This window comes from Lygodium microphyllum, chromosome 12, assembly GCF_053477565.2.
Source record: "Lygodium microphyllum isolate KBCC chromosome 12, Lygodium_microphyllum_v1.1.10, whole genome shotgun sequence".
NCBI classification, from domain to species: domain Eukaryota; kingdom Viridiplantae; phylum Streptophyta; class Polypodiopsida; order Schizaeales; family Lygodiaceae; genus Lygodium; species Lygodium microphyllum.
This window is the reverse complement of record NC_141146.1, coordinates 59,613,502-59,635,550: the sequence shown is the minus strand read 5'-3', so window position 1 is coordinate 59,635,550 and position 22,049 is coordinate 59,613,502. Positions and strand designations below refer to the sequence as shown.

The 22,049-nt window shown below is 40.8% G+C and overlaps 1 protein-coding gene and 1 pseudogene across 1 annotated transcript in view; one reads left to right on the top strand and one right to left on the bottom strand.

The window, feature by feature from the left end:
- The window catches only part of ALATS (Alanyl-tRNA synthetase), a 34,153-nt gene that overhangs the window by 6,218 nt on the left and 5,886 nt on the right, over nt 1-22,049 (bottom strand). The window lies entirely within an intron of this gene.
- Nucleotides 3,518-5,056, top strand: LOC148027810 (uncharacterized; annotated as a pseudogene).

Below are 22,049 nucleotides of genomic sequence, written 5' to 3'. Positions count from 1 at the left end.
TGTTGGATCAAATGTGCAGCTCAATAGACACGAAGTGGAGAAGAGAGTGAAGTAGTGTAATGATGGTAAAATATTCATGGATTTATTCCCATTAGAAGAACAAGAACAAGTGGTTTTGGCCCCACCCGAATTCCTGCGGTTTCGGGGTCGTTTTCTGTCTATACATATGCCTACCTCAATCTCAATTCCGAAATGAGCCTTAATGAAAAAAAAATTAATATGTTTTTGAAAATGGCCATCAGCCTATCATCCTCGTCAGCTACACCTATGTCATCACCATCGTCAAAATCCTCAACGTCATCATCTCGAACAATAGTCGTCTCATCATCATGCTCGTTAGCATGCACACAAGCCACATCATCATAATTGCGGATGTCATCACCATCATCACAATTGTAGTGTTGGGTATGGAGCTCATGTGTGACCAGTAGACTATGGCAGATGGAAGTCAATGGAGGTGTGTGTCAGGGGGGGAGATAGAGAGACAGAGAGATGTTAGCAGTCTAGTTAGCTCATGTGTGAGTTTGGGATGTGCCAAGCACTACTAAATTATTTAGGTATTTTTTAGTGGTCATTGAGGTGATTTTTTTTACATTTTATGCTGGCCAACCAACATTAAAGCCTAGCAATACCTGTCTGCTGAAAAATGCCTGGCTGCCTACACTCTGCAGGCTGCATTTTTGGTTCAGCTCTCTGCATTTACATTTCCTGCTTTAGTTAATTGCTATTTATCTGCATTTAATGCTCGACAAGTCTGTGTTTTGCTGTGCAGCTGCTGCATTTAATGCTTTTGCAGAGTCATTTTTGTGATCAGCTTGTCTTACACTGCATATGAACTCCAATCAATGCAATCTGTGCTATGCTTTGGCTGTGCTCTCCCTCTCTCCTCCTCTTCTTTCCTTTATTTTCTCTTCCTATCCTCTCCAAATGGCTCCCCCCTATTGTTCCTCTAATGACAAATTACACGGCCCTAATTACCTAACATATATTGCTGTTATGAAAGCATGCTTTGTCCAAAAGCGGTTATGGTACATTGTTTCTAGAGGTTTTGAGCATCATGAATGCCCCACTCCTCTTCCAGCCAATTTCAACAAAGACAACTATGAAGAACTATGCTCACATAGGATACCGATGATGCCCATGCATAGTCTACTCTTCTTCACTATATCTCTAAAGCAATTCTTTTGGCAATCACCTCCTACAGGACAGCTTCATCGATATGGGCAAAGCTCCAAAAGTTGTACAAGGCTCCCTCAACTATATGTGCCATTACCCTTTATGGTGGTCAGCTCCAGCAGATGAAGTGTGAGCCAAAGGATACTATTCAATCACTTTTGCTTCATATTACAGATACAAGATCAGCTTTGACACATGCAATTCACCCTTCCAAACAATCATCTTGTGGGGACTATGCTCTACAAGTCCCCCTCTGGAGTTTGATGGAGTAGCCAATGCTTTGTGGGCCTAGACATCCTCGACACCAATTGAGCTTTACCCATATGTCCTCAATGCTACTTGAGCACAAGGCATCTTTGGGGTACAAGGGTGGCTTCCATCCCAATATGGTGGCTCCAATGAGACCTTTTCCGCTTTAGAGAGGGGTGACAGGAAGAAGAAGTCAAAGGCCCGGTACTATCACTATGGTAAAAAGAAACAATTACACAAGGATTGCAAACAATTATCCGCTTCAACAAAGAAGGAGAAGCAACAATAGCAAGATATGAACTCCTTCATAGAATCATTTGCCTCCTCCGACTTCAACTCGGATCCTCTTGCCAAGGCCAATGCCAAGGCACGGACCAAGTCATCTTCTTCAGACCGCGAGAAGGGCCTGGCAACCCCTCCTCCTGCTTTCTAGTACGCATGTTGCGGTCATCCGTCACAACTCTCTAGTGCCAAAAAAAGACTCTGGAAGGGTAGTGAGGTGGGGTAAATCAGCCTTATCTATATAGATATTGTCACAAGACTGTGACAACTATTACCTTTTTGTTGATTTCTTTATTACATATTTTATTTGGTTTTTCTTTTTGGAAGGATCCCTCTTGAAATCTAAACGCCTGAGTTGCATGGCCAGTATGTGAAACGGACAGGAATGTCCAGTGAGTCAAGACTGGACAGTTAAGGTCCAGTACAAGTCTGGAAGAGACTGATGGCACTGTAGATTGACAAGCCTAGAAAAGACTTGTGAAAGTGTATATGGACAAGTGTGTTGAAGAACTAGCCTGGAAGAGACTAGTTCAAAGTGAAGATGGACAAATCTTTAAGAGATTAGTCCATGTGGGGTCATCAGTGGAAATTCACTTTCAGTTGAGCTACATTACAAATTTGGATGTAGCTATAGTCTGCAAAGATGGTCAGAAGACTAGTGGGATGCAATGGAAGCAACTCCTAAAATTTAGGGAGTTACTATTTTGGGACCCCAGAATCTGTTCGCGTCATTATCTTCGTTTTTGCTCGAGGATTAATCCTCTGGTCTGTGCCGAGGTCAAATTCTATACCGGGCATGGAGAATCTTAGACCGGAAGGCTGGAACGGGAAATATCTTCTAGTGCTGCCACTTGGCACAAATGTGTGCACTTACCTCTTTTAAAGAGGGCTGGCGTGCAGTTTTTGGGCAGAAAGGGGCTCATTTGTGATGAACAGCTGCAGATGGAGAGCTCTTGAGAGCTGGTCTACCTTGTCTATGATGCACAGAGGGCTGAGCTTGCTTCCTACTCTTTCTCTTTCTCTCCCTGACAGTATGGTTATGCTGCGGAATCAAGGGCTTTTCTTCTAATCCAGGTACAGCTATGTGGAATATGTTGTTTTTGCATGAGCAAGAGCCTCCTTTTTCCAGGAACAAGAGCAATTGTTTGCTGTCCCAGCAGGGACAGGTGAGGGTGGTAACCTCACCAAGCAAGTGCCTGAAACAGCACTAAACCAGTACTGATTCTGGACTGTTCAAAGGTTATTTCAGGGCACAATTGATGTCAGAATCAAGGGGCACTTGGCACTGATGATGTTGAACAATACATGGAACAATATGAGCTGAAAACAGGTTTCAGAACAAGTCTGAACCAGTAATTACAGCAGGCTGAAATGGTCAATTCTGCACTCCAATCAGAAGATATAGACTTGGGCAGAGTTTCCCCTCTTGACCAACTTGTTTTGGATCAGTAATTGTACTGTTATGCTGCCAAATTTCACCCAGAATAGGTGAAAGACAGCCCATTGTATTTTCTCTCTTTTTAAAAATAAAGAAATACCGCAAGGGGCGCCTAACTTAGGGGCCAACAGGGTGTCTGTGTGGCAACAAGAGCATTCTAGCTTCCTGTTTTTCTTCTTGATTCTATGTCTTTAAGTTCACGTAAAGTGGACGACTGTTAATTGGGTGAAAGCATTTAGATATTTTGGTTGTACACTACCGCCCTTCCCAGTGAATAGGCCGGTTACATGGTTCCATTGCCGGGATCGAATCACTTTTTCCCTAAAGAGTGAGCCAGGGTTTGTTTGGGTGTAAGACATAGAATTGTGCATTATGGCTGATAGAAAGGAAGACACCAGAGAGGAAGCGTCTTCATCACAGGAGATCCTTGTTGTTCATGAGGTGGGAGAGTCTTCTAGACCTCCATAGTTTGTTACTCCTCCTGTTATGGTTGAGCCACAAGTTCTTATGGCTTCTTCTATGGATGAAGACATTTTCAAGACTCAATTAGTTGCTGCTGTGAGTATGTTTACTCAAGTGATACAGAATCCAAGGTTTTTGGCATTTTTGCAGCCTTCCCTTCCTTTACAGCAAGTTGGGCAATCTGCAAAGATTTCGGATCTAGTAGAGGTCCAGGATAAGGGTAAGCATGCTGCAGATTCAGTGGAAACACCAAGACAGCTTGCAGAGTCAATGGAGACTCCAAGATTGGTTCCGACTGTCCAAGAACAGGTGGCGGAAACGCTAGTTACACAGGCATTGCCAGTTCAGCTCGCCACTTTACAGCAGCCAAATGTTGGTTTAAATGGACAGGGAAACAGTTTTTAGGCTTTACCACAGGTTTTCCCACCGGCCTCTGTACATCCTGGGTACTTTGGAGGTGGATCTGTATTTCAGAGTATGGCTGGTTATGCGCCTGGAAACCAAATTTATATACCAAGAACAGTGTTTGGGGGTACACAGGGTTTTATGCCAAACCCCATGTATGGTAATATAGGCATGCAGCCTGGATTTCAGGGAGTTCAGGGCAGTTTTGGCATGCCACAGGGCACTTTTGGTATGGCTGGTTATCAAAACCAGCAAGCAAGTATTGTGTCTACAAGCCCTGTAGTCAGTGGTCAGGCAACTCCTATGCCACCTGTAAGTGTTCCTATATTACAGGCATATCCTACGGACCCGTTGATGGCTCATGAGAAGCCAAAGCCATACAAGGAAGGTGGTGCAGCCGTACGTACAGTTTGACATCTTTCGAGGATTTGAAGATAGAACTAAGGCTCTTTCTTTCTTACAGCAGTTTGATGCCGCAATTGCAGGAGGGAACTTTACAGAGCCTTCTAAGGTCCGGAAAGCTGCCACTTTTCTTAAGGACAATGCTAGTCAGTGGTGGAGTACACTGTTGATGCAAGGACAGGCTCCTGCCACTTGGACTTACTTTAAGCAAGTATTTGCTTCTGCCTGGTTGACCAATGAATTTGAGATTGATGTTATGTCAGCTTGGCACAATTTGAATGCATCTAAATGCAAGGATCTGGAAGACTATAACAAGAAGTTTTGGGAGGCTTTGCTTCCAGTCACTTCTTACAGGGTTGTGCCGTTGACTGAGCAGATAGAGAAATATTGCTATGGGCTGCCCAAGGAACTTCGGAATTATTGTACAAAGACAAAGGTCACCACTTTACTCAGTTAATTAAGAATGCTACCACAGGAAATGCATTATTATTGGGACAGTCAAGTGGTTTTGGGGGCATTAAACAAGACAAATCTGAAAAATTTTCAGTAAAGAAGCCATTTGGTAAACAGGTTTCTCAGATTTCTCAAAGCACAGGTAAATCTTGGCAATTCAAGAAGAAGCCAGCCAAGTTCTTTGGATAGCAGCCAAAGGACCAGAAGAAACCTTTTGTGCGCAAGTCTCTTGAAGAGAGAAAGGCTTTAATGGCTGAGAGGAATGTTGAGATATCGAGCTCCACTCGTGATATGCCAGGGTGACCGTTGTGCATTTATGTCACCGACGTGTTAGTTGCAGATGCGGTTGGTACACCGCCCATGAATAATAGCTAGATGACAGCTATCCTTATCTACTCTAGTTCGTGGCTCAGTTAGTATGCCACCTTAGTTAGTTGAGTTTGGTTTGAGACCCATATATAGGGTTCTTCTATTTCTTTGTGAGAGAGTTTTTTTGGCTTACACAACTAAGAAGAGGAAAACTATTTTCAGCCTCCACCTTTGTGTGTATTCCCCCATTGTGCAAGTAAGAAAGCTACAAGTGAGACTCCTTCCTTCTCTCCCACAATCTTGACATGGTATCAGAGCCTTGTTCGTGGTAAGGAGCTCAAGAAAGCAAGCCAAGCTCGCGGTGTTCTGGTAAGAGGAGCAGTGTTGCTTTCATTTTCTGTTTTGGGAGCAGATCTCTGCAGGTAGCACAGCCGGAAATTGCAAGAGTGCATTGTCTCAGGTTGAGACCCCCTTCGCGGTGAAGCAAGAGGGCAGTATATGCTGCGGGCGAGGGCTTTAGCCCTCGGTGACCCTGTTTTTTTTATTTGAGGCCATTTCGGGGCCTGTTTTGAAGGCAGAAGTTTTCTGCACGCACTCAGGAAAAGGCCATGTTTTATGCTGTGCGACCACTGTTCTACAAGTCGGTGAAAAGTTACCACAGAGATTGCATCGTATGCTTGTGTGCAGAGACATTGGGAGTTACAGAATCATCCCTGTTGCCTGTTGATGCAAAATCGTCACTAGGAAGTGACTGTGTGGTCAAATACCACTTTCGTCAGTTTTGCAGATTTGCCCTTCTGAGGGTGAAGCTGTGTTTTTTGCAGTGACAGAATTTCTTGCAGTATTCTGTAATGGCATCTGATTCTCTCTCACAGATTGTCACTGAAAAGCTTGACAAGAACAACTTCCAAGCATGGAAGTTTAGAATGACGAATTTCCTTATGGGAAAAGGATATTGGGAATTTGTTGCCGGAAATGAAGAAGAACCAGTTCTTCCTGATGTTCCCAATCAACAGCAAATGCAGGCATTTAACGCATGGCATGAGAGAGCCAGGAAAGTTATGTACTGGCTGTCTATCAGTATTTCAGACTCTATGATTGTGCATATTCAGGATGCAAGTACGCCAAAGGAGGCATGGGATACTTTGTCAAAAATGTATAGCACAAATACACAAGCCAGGAAAATGCAGCTCAAGCAAGAGTTGCACAATGTGCAAAGAGAAAGTATGAGCATCAATGACTACCACATGAAGGTGAAGAAGATTGCAGATGCACTTGCTTCCATTGGGTCGCCAGTGGAAGATGATGATTTAGTTTCTGTGACCTTGAATGGTCTAGGAAAGGATTATGCACAGTTTCGGACATCCATTTCAGTTCGTGAAAGATTTTCTGATTTTGAGGAGTTGATTGCTCTTCTAATTTTTAAGGAGCAGAGAAATGGTGGTGCATCTTCTTCAGGAGGAACTTCAAAAGAAGCTGTCTTCTACTCAAATGTTGGAAAAGGTAGAGGCAGAGGCAGAGGAGGCCGATTTGGAGGTCGTGGTAGAAATCAGAATATGTAGCAAACTCAAGAAAACCAGTCCTATGGAGGAGGACGTGGTAACTCTAGAGGCAGGGGGAGCCAAAGAGGTCGTGGTGGATGGCAAAGAGGCCAAAATGCAAACAGCAATGTTGAATGCTACTACTGTGGTAAAATGGGTCATATGGCTAAAGACTGCTATAAAAAGCAGAATGACATCATGAATGGGAAATTGCAACAAGGGAATTATGCATCTTCTAGTAGACAGGGTGATGACAGAAATGAGCATTTGCTTATGGTGCAGCACTTGAACAATTATGTGACAAGTGCAGAAGAAAGCAATGATGTGTGGTATGTTGACTCAGGTGCATCAAACCACATGACAGGTCATGCAGAATGGATGGAGAATGCAAGGAAATTTGAAAAACCAGGATTTGTGGAGACTGGTGATGATACTGCACATCCTATTGTGCAGATTGGAAAAATTCCTTTGTCTATGCAGGATGGAAAAAAGAAATACCTGTCCGATGTATTTCATGTCCCAAATATCACCAAGAATCTGGTTTTTGTTGGTCAAATGGTTGAGCAGGGCTTGCAGGTCAGATTTAATCCTCATGGATGCTTTGTTGAGAATATGAAAAATAAAGCTCGCTTGATAGCAAAAGGAAAGAAGAAGGGCAGAATGTTTACGTTGGATGCAGACATGTCTGAATTGAGTGCAGCAATGTTTGCACATGGGACCGGTGTAGTTGCAGATATTGATATTTGGTATAAACCCATTAATCATGTTAATGTATAGCGACTGAAATCAATGCAGGCCCAAAACATTGTTGCAGGATTGCCTAAATTCAAGGTTGCAGAAATGCATAAGGTATATGAAGCCTGTCAGTTTGGAAAACAGGCAAGGAAACCATTTCCTAGACATGTTCAAGAGAGTAAGAAGCCATTGGAATTAATTCACTCTGATGTGTGGACGACTAAAGCTACATCTCTTGGAGGCTGTCATTATTTTGTCACTTTTATTTATGACTACAGCAGAAAAGTTTGGGTGTATCTTATGAAAAAGAAAAGTGAAGTTTTTGGGCATTTCAAAACTCTTAAAGCTATGGTTGAAAAAGAAACAGGCCTGCAAATAAAATGCCTAAGGTCAGATGGAGGGGGAGAGTACCTCTCAAATGAGTTTGCAAGGTTCCTGCAGGAGCATGGCATAAAGCAGCAATATTCATGCAGTCATACCCCACAACAAAATGGAATTGCAGAAAGGAAAAACAAGCATATTGGAGAGGTATCTCGTACCATGCTCAATGAAAAAAACCTGCCAGATTTTTATTGGGCTGAAGCAGTTGTTACAGCAGTCTACATAATGAACAGGACTCCCACTGCAGCAATACATGGGATGACTCCAGAGGAGAGGTATACTGGTAGGAAACCAGATATTTCTCATTTGAAAATTTTTTGTTGCATTGCCTATGTACATGTGCCAGATGAGTTGAGATCCAAGTTGGATCCAAAAGCTGAGAAGTGCATCTTTATTGGTTACTCTCTACAGCAAAAAGGGTATAGATGCTATAACCCTTCTACTCATAAGTTTACAGTGAACAGAGATGTTTTTGATGAGATGAATAGCTGGTATAAACCAGTAAATGTGATTGATGATGTAGATGCACAAAATGGTAATGTTGCACAGAATTCTCAACAGCAGTCACAAGATATTAGTGGACCTGGAGCGTCCTCTAGCAGTGGTTCACATTCTTCGCCATGGACAGGCAGATTGAGATCAGGAGAATCTTCTCAAGGCAGTGCAAATAGTGGTATGCAGGTGTCACGAAAAGGAAAAGAGAAGGTAGATCAGCCCATGTTTGATGTGAATGCAGGTCACTCTTATGTGGATGGTGAATCCAGTGGCTCAGAACAGAGCATTGATGATGAGTTAGGTATTCCTTCTATTGTTACACCTGGAGTAAGGAAGACCAGGGATGTTTTGAGAGCACCTGGGAGTGAACCTACTTTGCGCAGGTCTACGAGAGCTAGGTATCCTGTGGATAGGCTAAAATATGATGGATTTACAGCCATTCACTATGCGTATATGGTCAAAGTGATACAAAAACCAGAACCCACTTCTTTTGAGCAAGCCATGGAAAAAGAAAAATGGGAGAAAGCCATGGATGAAGAAATGGATGCCTTGGAAGCAAATGCTACATGGGAATTGGTACCTTTGCCTAAAGGTAAGAATGCAATTGGCTGTAAGTGTGTTTATAAGGTGAAGCACAATGCAGATGGTTCTGTAAACAGATACAAGGCAAGATTAGTAGTCAAGGGGTATGCACAATCATATGGCATTGACTATGAAGAAACATTCAGTCTGGTTGCAAGGATGGCAACCGTAAGAGCAGTCATTGCTATGGCTGCATCAAAGGGATGGTCTTTACATCATATGGATGTAAAGAATGCCTTCTTGCATGGTGATTTGCAAGAAGAGGTCTATATGGAGCAACCACCAGGTTATGTGCATGCTGTTCATCCTGAGTTTGTTTGCAGGTTAAAGAAAGCCTTGTATGGCTTGAAGCAAGCACCTAGAGCATGGTCTGACAAGATAGGACAGTATCTTGTCACTATTGGCTTTCAGATTTCCAAGGCAAATTTCTCACTTTATGTGAGAAAAACAGAGAAAGGTATTATGCTACTTGTCATTTATGTTGATGATTTGATTATGACAGGTGACAGTGATGAAGATATCCTTCATGTGAAAATGCTATTGAAGCAGAAGTTTGAGATGAAGAATTTGGGAGAGCTGCGTTATTTCTTGGGCATTGAGGTGATTAGATCACCAAGTGGGATATAGCTCTTGCAGAGGCAGTATGGATTGGACATGCTGTCCAAATATGGGATGACAGGCTGTAAGCCTATTTCAGTTCCTTTGGAGCAGAATGTGAAACTGAGCGCAGATGCAGGTGAGCTTCTGGAAGACCCTACTATGTACAGACGCATAGTAGGAAGTTTGATTTATATGACTATTACCAGACCAGATTTGAGCTATGCTGTTGGATTGGTAAGTCAGTTTATGCAGGCTCCAAGGAAATCGCATTTGGATGCGGCTAGACGCATACTCAGGTATGTGAAGTCCACATTGCAGTATGGACTATTTTATGAGACTGGGGTTCAGATACAGTTACATGGATACACTGATACTGATTGGGCTAGTAGCATTTCTGATAGACGATCTACCAGTGGATATGTGTTCTCTTTTGGGAGTGTTGTAATCACTTGGAGCAGCAAGAAACAGCCTACAGTTGCCTTATCCAGCACAGAGGCTGAGTATAGGGGTGCAGCAATGGCTGCATGTGAGGTAGCTTGGTTGCATAAGCTACTTTATGGTATGCATCAGCCTACAGATGGGCCAGTTGTCATTTATTATGACAACATGAGTAGTATACACTTGGCAAATAACCCAGTCTATCATGCTACAACAAAGCACATTGAGGTGCATTATCACTATGTGCGGGAGAGGGTTGTACTAGGTCTTATTGATCTAGTTTATGTCAGCACAGAGGATCAGGTAGCTGACATATTTACGAAGGCATTGGGCGCAGAGAAGCTGCGCAAGTTCAGAGACATGCTTGGTGTGCAGGAATTGGGATTGAGCTCGAGGGAGAGTATTGAGATATCGAGCTCCACTCGTGATATGCCAGGGTGACCGTTGTGCATTTATGTCACCGACGTGTTAGTTGCAGATGCGGTTGGTACACCGCCCATGAATAATAGCTAGATGACAGCTATCCTTATCTACTCTAGTTCGTGGCTCAGTTAGTATACCACCTTAGTTAGTTGAGTTTGGTTTGAGACCCATATATAGGGTTCTTCTATTTCTTTGTGAGAGAGTTCTTTTGGCTTACACAACTAAGAAGAGGAAAACTGTTTTCAGCCTCCACCTTTGTGTGTATTTCCCCATTGTGCAAGCAAGAAAGCTACAAGTGAGACTCCTTCCTTCTCTCCCACAATCTTGACAAGGAAGTGCTTTATCTGTGAGCAGACTGGTCATATTGCGTCTAATTGTCCGGACAAGAATAAGAGACCAGCTGATGATGATAAAGAGGACAGGAAATGAAAGAAGCCCAAACCTTCAACAAGTTTAGTGCCAGATATGCTGGGAGACAAGCCACACTCGGATGCTAATGAGCTTTATAGAGCTTGGGGTAAAGTTAGGGATCAACATATACTCATTTTCTTTGATCCAAGAGCTAAGGCAAACTTTATCTCACCAGAGTTGGCTTCTACTTTGGGCATCAGAGCAGATGAGATGGGCTACATAGCAGAGGCAGGGTTGGCATGTCCTGGCCACTCAGAGTCTGTGACACCCATTCTTGGAAAGCTGCGTCTTCATGTACAGTCTTATGTTGATGCAGAAGAATTTTATATCATGCCACTTGAAGGCTGTGATATCTTGTTGGGAATGCCATGGATGTTCAAAAAGCATGGTGTGTTGGATGCCTTTAACAAGACACTGACTTTGGAACATAGGGGAAAGACTCATGTGCTTTATGTGAAGCTTAAAGGAGAGTCTGTACCTGTTGTATCGGCTTCTACCATTACATCTGTAATAAAGAATCATCTTTCTGCATACTTGATTTTTGCACGTGATGTCAAGGATAATGATGAGTCAAATTTCTCTATGTTAGATAGAGACAGATCTGTTTTCTTGTCTCAACTCAATGATTGTTTTTCTGACTCATTACCATCACAGTTGCCACCAGAGAGGTCTGAGGATCATGCGATAGATTTGGTGCCAGGCAGTAGCCCACCGAATAGACCTCCGAATAGGGTTAGTGCAGCCCAACAGAAAGAGATATTGAGCCAGGTGAATGAGCTGTTAGAAAAAGGGCTGATTCAGTCAAGTTCATCTCCCTTTTGCTCACCAGTGCTCTTAGTGCAAAAGAAGGATGGCTCTTGGCACATGTGCATAGATTATTGAGCATTGAACAAGAGTACCATCAAGAACAGGTTCCCCATTCCAAGAATTGACTACATCCTTAGACCGTTTGGAAGGAGCGTCAATTTTCAGCAAGATAGATTTGAAAAGTGGATACCATCAGATCAAGATTAAGCAAGAGGATGTGCATAAGACTGCATTTAGGACCACGTTTGGTCTCTATGAGTTCTTGGTAATGCCATTTGGACTTACTAATGCTCCTGCTACGTTTAATCGAATGATGAACAGGATTTTTCGTCCATACAGGCAGTTTGTTGGTACATTCTTTGATGACATGATTGTCTTTTCAAAGAATGAACAGGAGCATAGAGAACACTTGAAAGCAGTCTTTGATGAGCTTTGCAGTAATAGGTTGCTTATCAATGGCAAGAAGAGTGAGTTCTTCTTGGAAGAAATCCAGCTTCTGGGGCACATAGTGTCAAAGGATGGTGTCTGAATGGATCCTACTAAGGTTGAAGCAATTAGAACATGGCCAGATTTGAAGACTGTCCATGATGTTAGAAGCTTCTTGGGTTTGTGTTCTTACTACAGGAGGTTCATTCGCAATTTTGCAGAGATTGCTTCACCTTTACATGCTTTACAGAAGAAAGGAGTCTCTTTCCAGTGGACACAAAAAGAGATTTCAGCTTTTAATCTTCTTAAAGAAAAGATGACTTCTAGTCTAGTGATCATTCTGCCAGATCTTAGGAAGTCATTTGTTGTCCAATGTGATGCCTGTGGCAATCGCATTGGTGCAATGTTAATGCAAGATGGCCGGGTAGTGGCTTATGAAAGCAGAATCTTGCGAGGGCCAGAGAAGACTATGCAGGTCTATGAGAAAGAATTGTTGGCTATAATTCATGCGCTTTCTTGTTGGAAACACTACCTACTTGGGGCAGATTTTGTTGTCTAGACAGATCATCAGACATTGCGTTATTTCTTAACTCAGACTAAGCTGTCAGAAAAGCATATGCGTTGAGCAAACTTTTTATCAATGTTCCATTTTCAGATTGTGCATGTGGAAGGCAAAAAGAATGTTGTGGCTGATGCTTTGTCAAGGAAGCCACAAATTTCAGCTGTGTCAATTCCTTATCATCATGAGCTTGATGATATGAAGGGACAGTATGCTGATGATGAAGATTTTGCAAGGATCTTTGATCAGCTTGTCAATGGACAACATCATGAGCATTATCTTGTCAAGGATGGTTTCATGTTGATGCATGGTAGACTATGTGTGACTATGCTATTGAGATGGAAAGTTATGATAGAGAGTCACTCTCCACCGTATGTAGGGCATCGTGGTATTGATGCAACAGTCAAAGCAGTAGAGACATTCTTTTATTGGCCTACTTTGAGAAGAGACGTGGATGCTTTTGTGCGGTAGCGTTTGATTTGCCAGAAGGTCAAGTTTGACAGGCAAAAAGCACCAGGGCTTTTACAGCCATTGCCTATTCCAGATAAACCATGGGAAAGCATAGCTATGGACTTTATCTTTGATCTTCCAAGGACACAAACAGGAAATGATGGGATATGGACAATTATTTGCAAGTTTAGCAAACAGGCTCATTTCATTCCTGTCAGGAAGAAGATAAAACCAGATCAGATGGCACGTTTGTTTATGTGCAATGTCTTCAAGTATCATGGTATGCCACAGTCTATTGTCAGTGACCGTGATCCACGGATGATAAGTCTATTCTAGAGGGGCATATTTGAGAACATGGGCACAACGCTTAAGTTCTCACAGAGAATCAACACTTAAGTCTTAGAATCTAGAGCGAGATATCATATCAACCATAATTCGTGAAATTAGAACAATTCGTGAAATTATAGACAGGTGGGAGTCGGGAGGCGGGCCTGGCAGCCGGGCCAAGCAATCGAGAGAGGTGTGAGAGGCAGGAGGCAGGTCAGGCAAGCGAGAGAGGCAGGAGTCAAGCTAGCTTGCACCAAGTGGGGCAAGAGTCACAACAGGCAAGCCGTGACAGTAATCACGAGAGGCTAGAGTCGAGCCAGCTAGCGCAAGGCGAGACAGGACAGGATCAACTTTTTTTTTTTAAAATGCCCCGCTGCTGAAACGGCCGTTCCAAATAGAGAACTGCCCGGAACGGGCGGAAACGGGACAAGGAATGGGTTGGAACGTTCCGCCATCCTTTCCTGGGCTCGGACCTTCTGCTGGAACGAGCGTTCCCTGTTTCCATGTTTTCAACTATTAAGGGCAAAAGACCCGAGTACCTCTTTTGGAAAAATTTGGTAGAAGTATATACTCTATAACTCCTCCTCCTCCTTCACACAAGATCTAGCAAATTGAAGACTGGCTTCAGCAAGAAATGGAAAAATATCAAACAGAAATCAAGAGATTACCAGCAAAATGCACATGTTTATGCATGAGGATCGTCTAATATTTAAAGAAAAAAGGCAAGGCTTTGCTATCAGATTACCCCTTAAGGAAAATGTTGTCCCAACCAAGGCATGAAGGAAGATGATTTAGTACTATGTAAAGCTGAAATTGCAAAACTACTCCACAAGTACAAATTGAACCCACTACATCTGAAAGCATTTTGTGTGAATAAGCATTCTGAACAGAAACAGGGTAAGAAGAGTCTAGTGATCAATTACAAATCCCTAAACAAATATTTGCTAGGCCATGATCACCCCATTCCTCTCAAGGATATTTAGATTAAATGAATTAAACAAGTATAACTTTTCAGTAAGTTTGATCTTAAATCAGGGTTCAGGCAACTGCTCATCAAGATCGAGGATCAACACATCACAGCATTTTGTATCCCTCATGGACACTATCAATGGACGATTCTTCCTTTTGGGATTAAAACCGCTTCTACTTAGTTTCATGGATGGACTGATTTCGTCTTTTTCAAATTCTCTTTTTGCCTTGTATATATTAATGATATTTTAGCTTTTTCTGAAACTACTAAGGAACACTTAGATCATCTCACACAATTTATGCCTACTATAGAAGCGACTGGTGTGATCCTATCCCCTACCAAATCTATAATGTTTGTCACTCAAGTTGATCTCCTAGGTCTTAATATTCATCATGGTATGGTGAAACTCCATGAACATGTATTAAAAAATATATAAAATTTACTAATGGGCTTCCAAATGTAAAAATGTTACAACAACTCCTAAACACCCAATCTGGCCTTATATACACAAGATCTATGCCCTCTATTGCAGAAAAACGGTTTCCACTGAAAGGCTATTCACACTGCTACTATACAACAAATTAAGGCCATCGTTTAGACGGTTCCATCTTTATATTTACCTACTAGATATCCACTTATAATCTATATTGATGCATCTGACAATGGCTGGGGTGTTGTTCTCTGTGAAAATACCTCTCCATCAAGTACAACATCATTGGCCCATTCAAAACATCTCCAAATCTGCCAATATGCATCAACTTTTTTTTCTTCCACTCAAAAAAATTATCCATCCTATCAGCGGGAAATCTTGGCCATCATCAAAGCAATAAAGGCTTTCCGCTTGTTTGTGGAATTTGAAACTTTTACTGTATGCACTAATTTGCAACATGTGCATGGTTATCTCACCGAGAAAGCTCCTAGAAAAATTCGCAATAAAAGGCTTCCACGATGATCCCTCTTTTTCACATGCGCGGAAAAGACAATGTTCTTACAGACTTATTGTCCAAATTTCCTCATCAACCACCTGGATACTTTGTACTGTAGCTACTCAGCACTGTAATGTACTTTAGGCACATACTTTGTCCTATATACCTTTATTCAATGCGCATGCACCTAACATTGTACATAAGGTTTATTCCCACTTAGCAATGGAAGCCAACACAAAGACCGCACTCGCAATACCCTCGTGTGTGTGTGTGTGTGTGTGTGTGTGTGTGTGTGTGTGTGTGTGTGTGAGAGAGAGAGAGAGAGAGAGAGAGAGAGATGATAATGTGGCAGAGTGGGAAGAGGGAGATAGAGATAGATAGTGTGAGAGAGAGAGAGAGGTGGTAGTCTAATCTAGAGAGTGTGTGAGGTATATAGAGAGAAAATATTGAGAAGAGAGAAAACAGATTGAGCGTCACATCTCTTGGTTCATGGATGAAAGATTTTTTTGCACAAGTTCCCCTACCACATCTCGTTCTACCTCTCCAAGGTCAAACCCACCCACATATCCATCTCTTCCATAAATACCTCACATACCCTCTATCAATTGCTACGAGACCTTCCCTCATAAGTTGAAAGCCCCCTCTCCTAAATAACCTAATTTTATACTTTTTTCAAGCTTACCCAATCTATCAAAAATCCTCCATATTTTTTTGCATTGCCACTAACCCTACTCTCTTAAGCTAACTTCCCTCTACTCGAATCCTACCTATACTTCCTTTGAACTTTTTCTTATACTTCGACGAACCTTAGTTTAAGACTACAAGTCTAACCAAGGTCGAAGAAAAAGAAAGCGAAAATATACCAACAAGATGGCTCCAAAGTAGAGAAATGTTGGAGCTAGATGTGAGTTAGCGCACATGAGCAACACCCCCATCATGCAACCCCAAGTCCAGGTTGTTTCTTCATATTTCAAAGCGATCTTGTTAAAATCACAATTAAAAAATGTAGATAAACAATGTCAATAATCTAAAATCGCGACTACTAGACAGTCCGAGATCCTTGTGGATACCTCAAATGCTGAGTACAAGGACAATAAATTATAGATGCTTAGGAGAAAATTCAAATAGGACTTATCCCATGATGGTACCTAGTCCTCGTAAAGGAATCCTCTCATAAAGGGAATTAAAAAAGACATGAGCCCAAATTCACTAGGATGGATGTTCAACAAGTACCTTGCTAATATTGAAACGGAAGGGTAATGTAGTTGATCTCCTAGGGATAAAACCTCAATGCTCATATAGATATATCACTATTACCTAAAGCGAGTTAAACTAGCAAGAGACCCAAAATCATGACTTAAACCCATCGAAACTATGCTTGTAAACTCAAGGCCTAATTGGGCACTTGCACACGAGAGCACTTGTCATACTACTTATTGCATCAAAAAGAATGTTTGAAAAGCTTGTGGTTTCTAAAAAGAATACCTAAATACAGGTTGAGCTTATAGTTAAGCACACTAGGCCTCCCCCATGAATAGTTGTGATGGTTCTATACCAAGGAAGCGAGTTTACTACTTCAAATTTGCTAGGACGACTGCCAAGGTACTTGGTGATATCTAGTGTCCGTTATTGACCTAGGTGATTCATTTGGCCATAAGTGTCACTTGGTAACACTAAAGAAGTGGCGTTTAATGGTAATTAACGCCAATCTAATGGTCAAAGATGGCACGGAGACACTCGGGAATGAAAGTTGCCTAGCCAATTTAATTATTGGCCAGTCAAATTATTTTTCAAGGCACCGAAATAATTATTAGATTAATTTTCAGTATTTAAAGACTGAAAATTAATATTTAACTGTGGATAATGCTAGAAAAACCATTTGGGAAGGTTACCACTTCTCAAAAATACCCATGCAAGACTGAAAAACGTCTTTAGAGTCTAGAGAGAGGCATTTTTAGTGTATTCAGTCTGTAAGAGAGAGGGAGGAGATACTGTTGGTCTAATTTGCAACCATTGGAGGACCTTCTAAGGAATCCAAGGGCAGGAAAAGACCAATCAATAGCGGGAGACAGCATCTACAAGCTGTTGAAACAAGGCAACAGCAATAAATGACTGATTTTCCTCAGTTCTTTGCATCTACAAGCTGTTGAGACAAGGTAGCAGCAGTAAATAACAGATTTTCTTCAGTTCTTCGCAAAGAAAGTCTGAATTTTCTCTCTCCTCAGCATTCTCTCTCATCTCCCAACCTTTCTATAGCTTTACTTCAAAGATTACAGCATTGAAATCATCAAAGGCCTCAGAAATTTCAAATTTCTCTATTGTAAACCCTAATCTGCACACAGAAATTAGGGTTTAGCAGCAGCCTCGAGAAGTATACCAAAAATTGAAAGCTCCAAGACTTGGATTCAACAGGGCTGAAGTTGTTGTTAGTCAAATTCAAGTGGAGGGAGTAGCAAATCAATGAATTTGGGGCTTTTTCCATCTCCATCAAAGCAAGTGAAGGCCAACTGACTACCCAAATCAAGGGGCAAATTAGATTGAAGACTTCCTAGCCAACAGGGTGTCCATTGTCCAAGATTGTAAGTTAATTTGCATTTCTCAGTTTTGTAATAAATATTACTGTTGTAACTAAGTTGTAATTAGAAAATTACCACCGATCCACGAAAGAAAGGCTGGTTTCAATGGGAGTGGTTAGCAAGTACATGGCATATCCTAGCAAAAAGGATTGGGAAGCAGTAAAGGGTATCATGAGATACCTTAAGGGCATAGAGGACTTGTGCATCTACTTTGGGAAGTAAAAATCATCCGTTGTTGGCTTCACCAATGCAAACTATGCTGGTCATCCTGACAGCAGGAAGTCTACTTCAGGAGATGTGTTCACATTCACAAGGGGGGCAATCTCTTGGATATCCAAGCTGCAGAAGTGTATTGCATTGTCTATTACAGAGGCAGAGTATGTGGCTGCCACTAAGGCATACAAGGAGGCTTTATGGCTTTCACATCTAGTGAGAGAGCTTGGCATTATAGAGATTCCTATCCTCCATTGTGATAGTTAGAATGCTATTATGCTAGAACGGAATCATGTCTTTCATACAAAGATAAAGCACATACAGACAAAGTATTATTTTATCAGGGATGCTTGACAGCAAGAGCATTGAGCTTATCAAGATACATATAGATGATAACCCTACAAACCTTCTCACGAAGGGTCTTCTAGCAGCGCAGTTTGCTCATTGCCGCCAAATGATGAGGATTGGATAGTATATGTGTATCTCAGCTTTGTATATGCATAGACTTAGTTGATTCTTTCCTCTACGTTCAGGCACGATCGATGCCTTAAGGTGGAAGGTTATTGGAAATAAAGGGTCACCGTGCCTTTTACAGTGTTCGGATGTGCACGGACCCTCACACATGTACTTTATATATATTATCAAAACCTAAAGTGGTACACTACGTCATTGTACCCATACATTGAGTGTTGTGCTCTCACTCTCTTACTCACTCTCTACTATGCTCTCACTTCTTCTCCCACTGTGCATATCTCAACCCAACATTGTCTCAATCGTCCTGCACTCGACATCAAAGTTTTATCATATACAAGCTGCCTCCTCTTGTCCCAAGAATCCATCCATGATAAGGGCATAGAGAAAGTCAAAGAACCAACTATTTCCATGGTAGTTGAATCTTCAAAGATGCTTTTAGCAAAGGAAAACAATGCTAAAAGAGACTTCAAGCCTAGAGAGAAGAGCGTCAAGTTTGACATTTTCTGTGATAAGAGAGATTCTCACAAAGCTCTGTCTTTTACTAAACAATTTGACACTACTTTTCGTGGTGAAGATTATACAAAAAATCAAAAATTAGGATGGTCAAAATGCATTTGAAGAATGACGCTTTGAATTGGTGGCTCAAAGTTGTTCAAGAGGAAAAGGGACCCGAGTCTTAAAAAGAGTTTCAAGAGATGTTTAACAAGAAGTTTCTGCCTTCATCCTTTGAAGCCAATGTGCAACAAGAATGGGATGAGTTGAAGCAAAGCCACGGAGACAATGTTGAAACACAAATGAACAGGTTTACAGCTGTTTCTCTTAAGTTTACATCTCTTAATGAAGTTCCTTCCAATATGGAGATGAGAAAGTTTATCCATGGATTACATCCGAAAGTGCTGCAAGTTGTCAAGATGACAAAATCTCATACTTTGGAAGCAACCCAAGATGCAGCCTTAGAAGCTAAAGGATTGCATATGCCACGGATGCTTGGTTAAGCCTCAAAAGACGAATCACAAGGGAAGAAAATCAAGATGTTTAAACAAAAGAAGGCAAATAAACAAAAACCAAAGCATAAGGATGGAGGTAGACCCAACTTTGCTATCCAAAAAAAAGCTAATATATCAACAGTTAGCAAAATATACAAGAGAAGAACCATGTTTCGCTTGTGGAGAAAAAGGACACATGGCTGGTCCATGCTCTAATAAGACAAAGAAGAAAAACCAGCCCCAAAAGACACCTCAAGCAAATGTTATACCTAAGGAATCCTTGCAACAATACGAAACTTCGTCAAAAAAAATGAAGCTTTTTATGCCTTGGGATAAGATTGCTAATCAACTTGTTTTCATTCATTTTGAGACAAGGGCTATATATCATGATATCCATCGTCAGATTGTTGAAGCTCTACATGTACTAAAGAAGAGGTTTGAAACACCCGAAATGTTAAACACTTTACCTGACGAGTTACCACCAGAGAGGCCAAAAGATCATCACATTGATCTCATTCTTAGAAGCTCACCTCCAAATAGGCCATCCTATCGTGTGAGTCCAACACAACAAGAGGAGATTATGAAGCAAGTGAATGAGCTCTTACAGAAAGGTCTAATAAGACCCAGTTCCTCATCTTTTTGCTCTCCAATTCTCTTAGTGCAGAGGAAATATGGATCTTGGCATATGTGTGTGGACTAGGACCCTCAACAAAATTACAATTCGGAATAGGTTTCCCATTCCAAGAATTGATGATATCTTGGATAGATTGGATGGATCCAAAACATTCAACTAGATTGACTAGAAGAGTGACTACCATCAAATAAGGACTATTTCTCAAGATATTTATAAAACAACATTCAAGACAACTTTTGATTTGTATGAGTTTCTTGTGCTACCATTTGATCTCACCAATGCTCTTGCAACCTTTAATAGAATGGTGAAAAAAATCTTTAGTGTACATCAAAAGTTTGCAAGTACTTTCTTTGATGATATTTTGGTTCATTTAAAAGATGAAGAAGAGCATAAGCAACACTTAAAAATAGTATTTCAAAAACTTCACAAGCACAAACTTTATGTGAATGGAAAAAAGAGTGAATTTTTCCTAGAGGAGATTCACTATTTGGGCCATATTGTATCCAAAGATAGGATTCGAATGAATCCAGAAAAAGCCAAGGCCATTGTAAAATGGCCAGAATTAACTAGTGTTCATGAAGTTCAACGTTTCGTGGAATTATGCTCTTATTATAGGAGATTAATTAAATGGTTTGCAGTGGTTGTTGGACCATTGGATGATTTAACCAAGAAAGCAGTGGCATTCCGATGGACCAAACTAGAGAAGGAAGCTTTTGAAGCTCTAAAGTTCTATATTAGCAAAGGATTGTTTTCATTATACCTAAATTGTCGAAACCTTTCTTTGTGGAATGTGATGCTTCAAGAGACTGTATTAGTGCAGTCTTAAACCAGAAAGAGCATGTAGTTGCTTATGTAAGCAGAAGGTTGCAAAATCCAAAAAAGAATACTACTACCAATTAAAAGAAGTTAATGGCCATCATTCAAGCTTTCAAAGATTGAAGAGACTGTCTTTTAAGTGCAGATTTCACATCAAGACAAATCATGACAATTTAAGATATTTTAATTTTTTCAATCAACCAAAGATTTTTGAAAAGCATATTCAATGGGTCAATTATTTAGCTTAATTCAACTTTCAAATACTGCATATTCTTGGAAAGCAAAACAAGGTAGCTGATACCCTGTTAAGAAAACCTCAGATTCATATAGTATCCATGATTCATCATACAAATTTCACTAGTATAAGGGACATATATGTTTCTAATGAAGATTTTAAAATCAACTCAAAAAATTTACAACTTGGTAAAAGAATAAACTCTTATGTTATTAAAGATGGATTTCTTATTATAGAAAATAAGTTATATATTACTAAAGATTTCAAGCCTAAAGTAATGGAAGAATGTCATGCAGTACCTTACATGGCTCATCTTGGTATTTTTGCCACAACCAAGACACTTGAAATGTATTTCTTTTGGCCAAGTCTTCAACAAGACATTGAGCAATTTATCAAAGAATGTCTTGTGTGTCAAAAGATTAAGTTTGATCGCCAAAAGCTTGCAGGGCTTTTGCAACCATTATTAATTCTGAGCCAATCTTGGGAAAGCATTCCTATGGATTTTATTTTTGGCTTTGCCAAAATCCACAAATGACAATGATGGCATATGGACTATTGTTTATAGATCCAGCAAACAGACTCATTTCATTCCCAATCAAGAAGACTATCAAGTCTCAACATACGGCTAGACTATTTATTCAACAAATCTTTAAGTATCATAGGTTACCACGATCCATTTTGGATAATAGAGATCCACGAATCAATATTCTCTTTTGGCGAGCTCTTTTTGAAAATTTGGATACAAAGCTTACATTTTCTTCTTTTTATCATCCTCAAATACATGGTCAAAGTGTATGGTCAATCTTACAATATTAGATATACTAAAGTACTATTGCCATGAAGCTAACCAACAATAAAAAAAGTATTT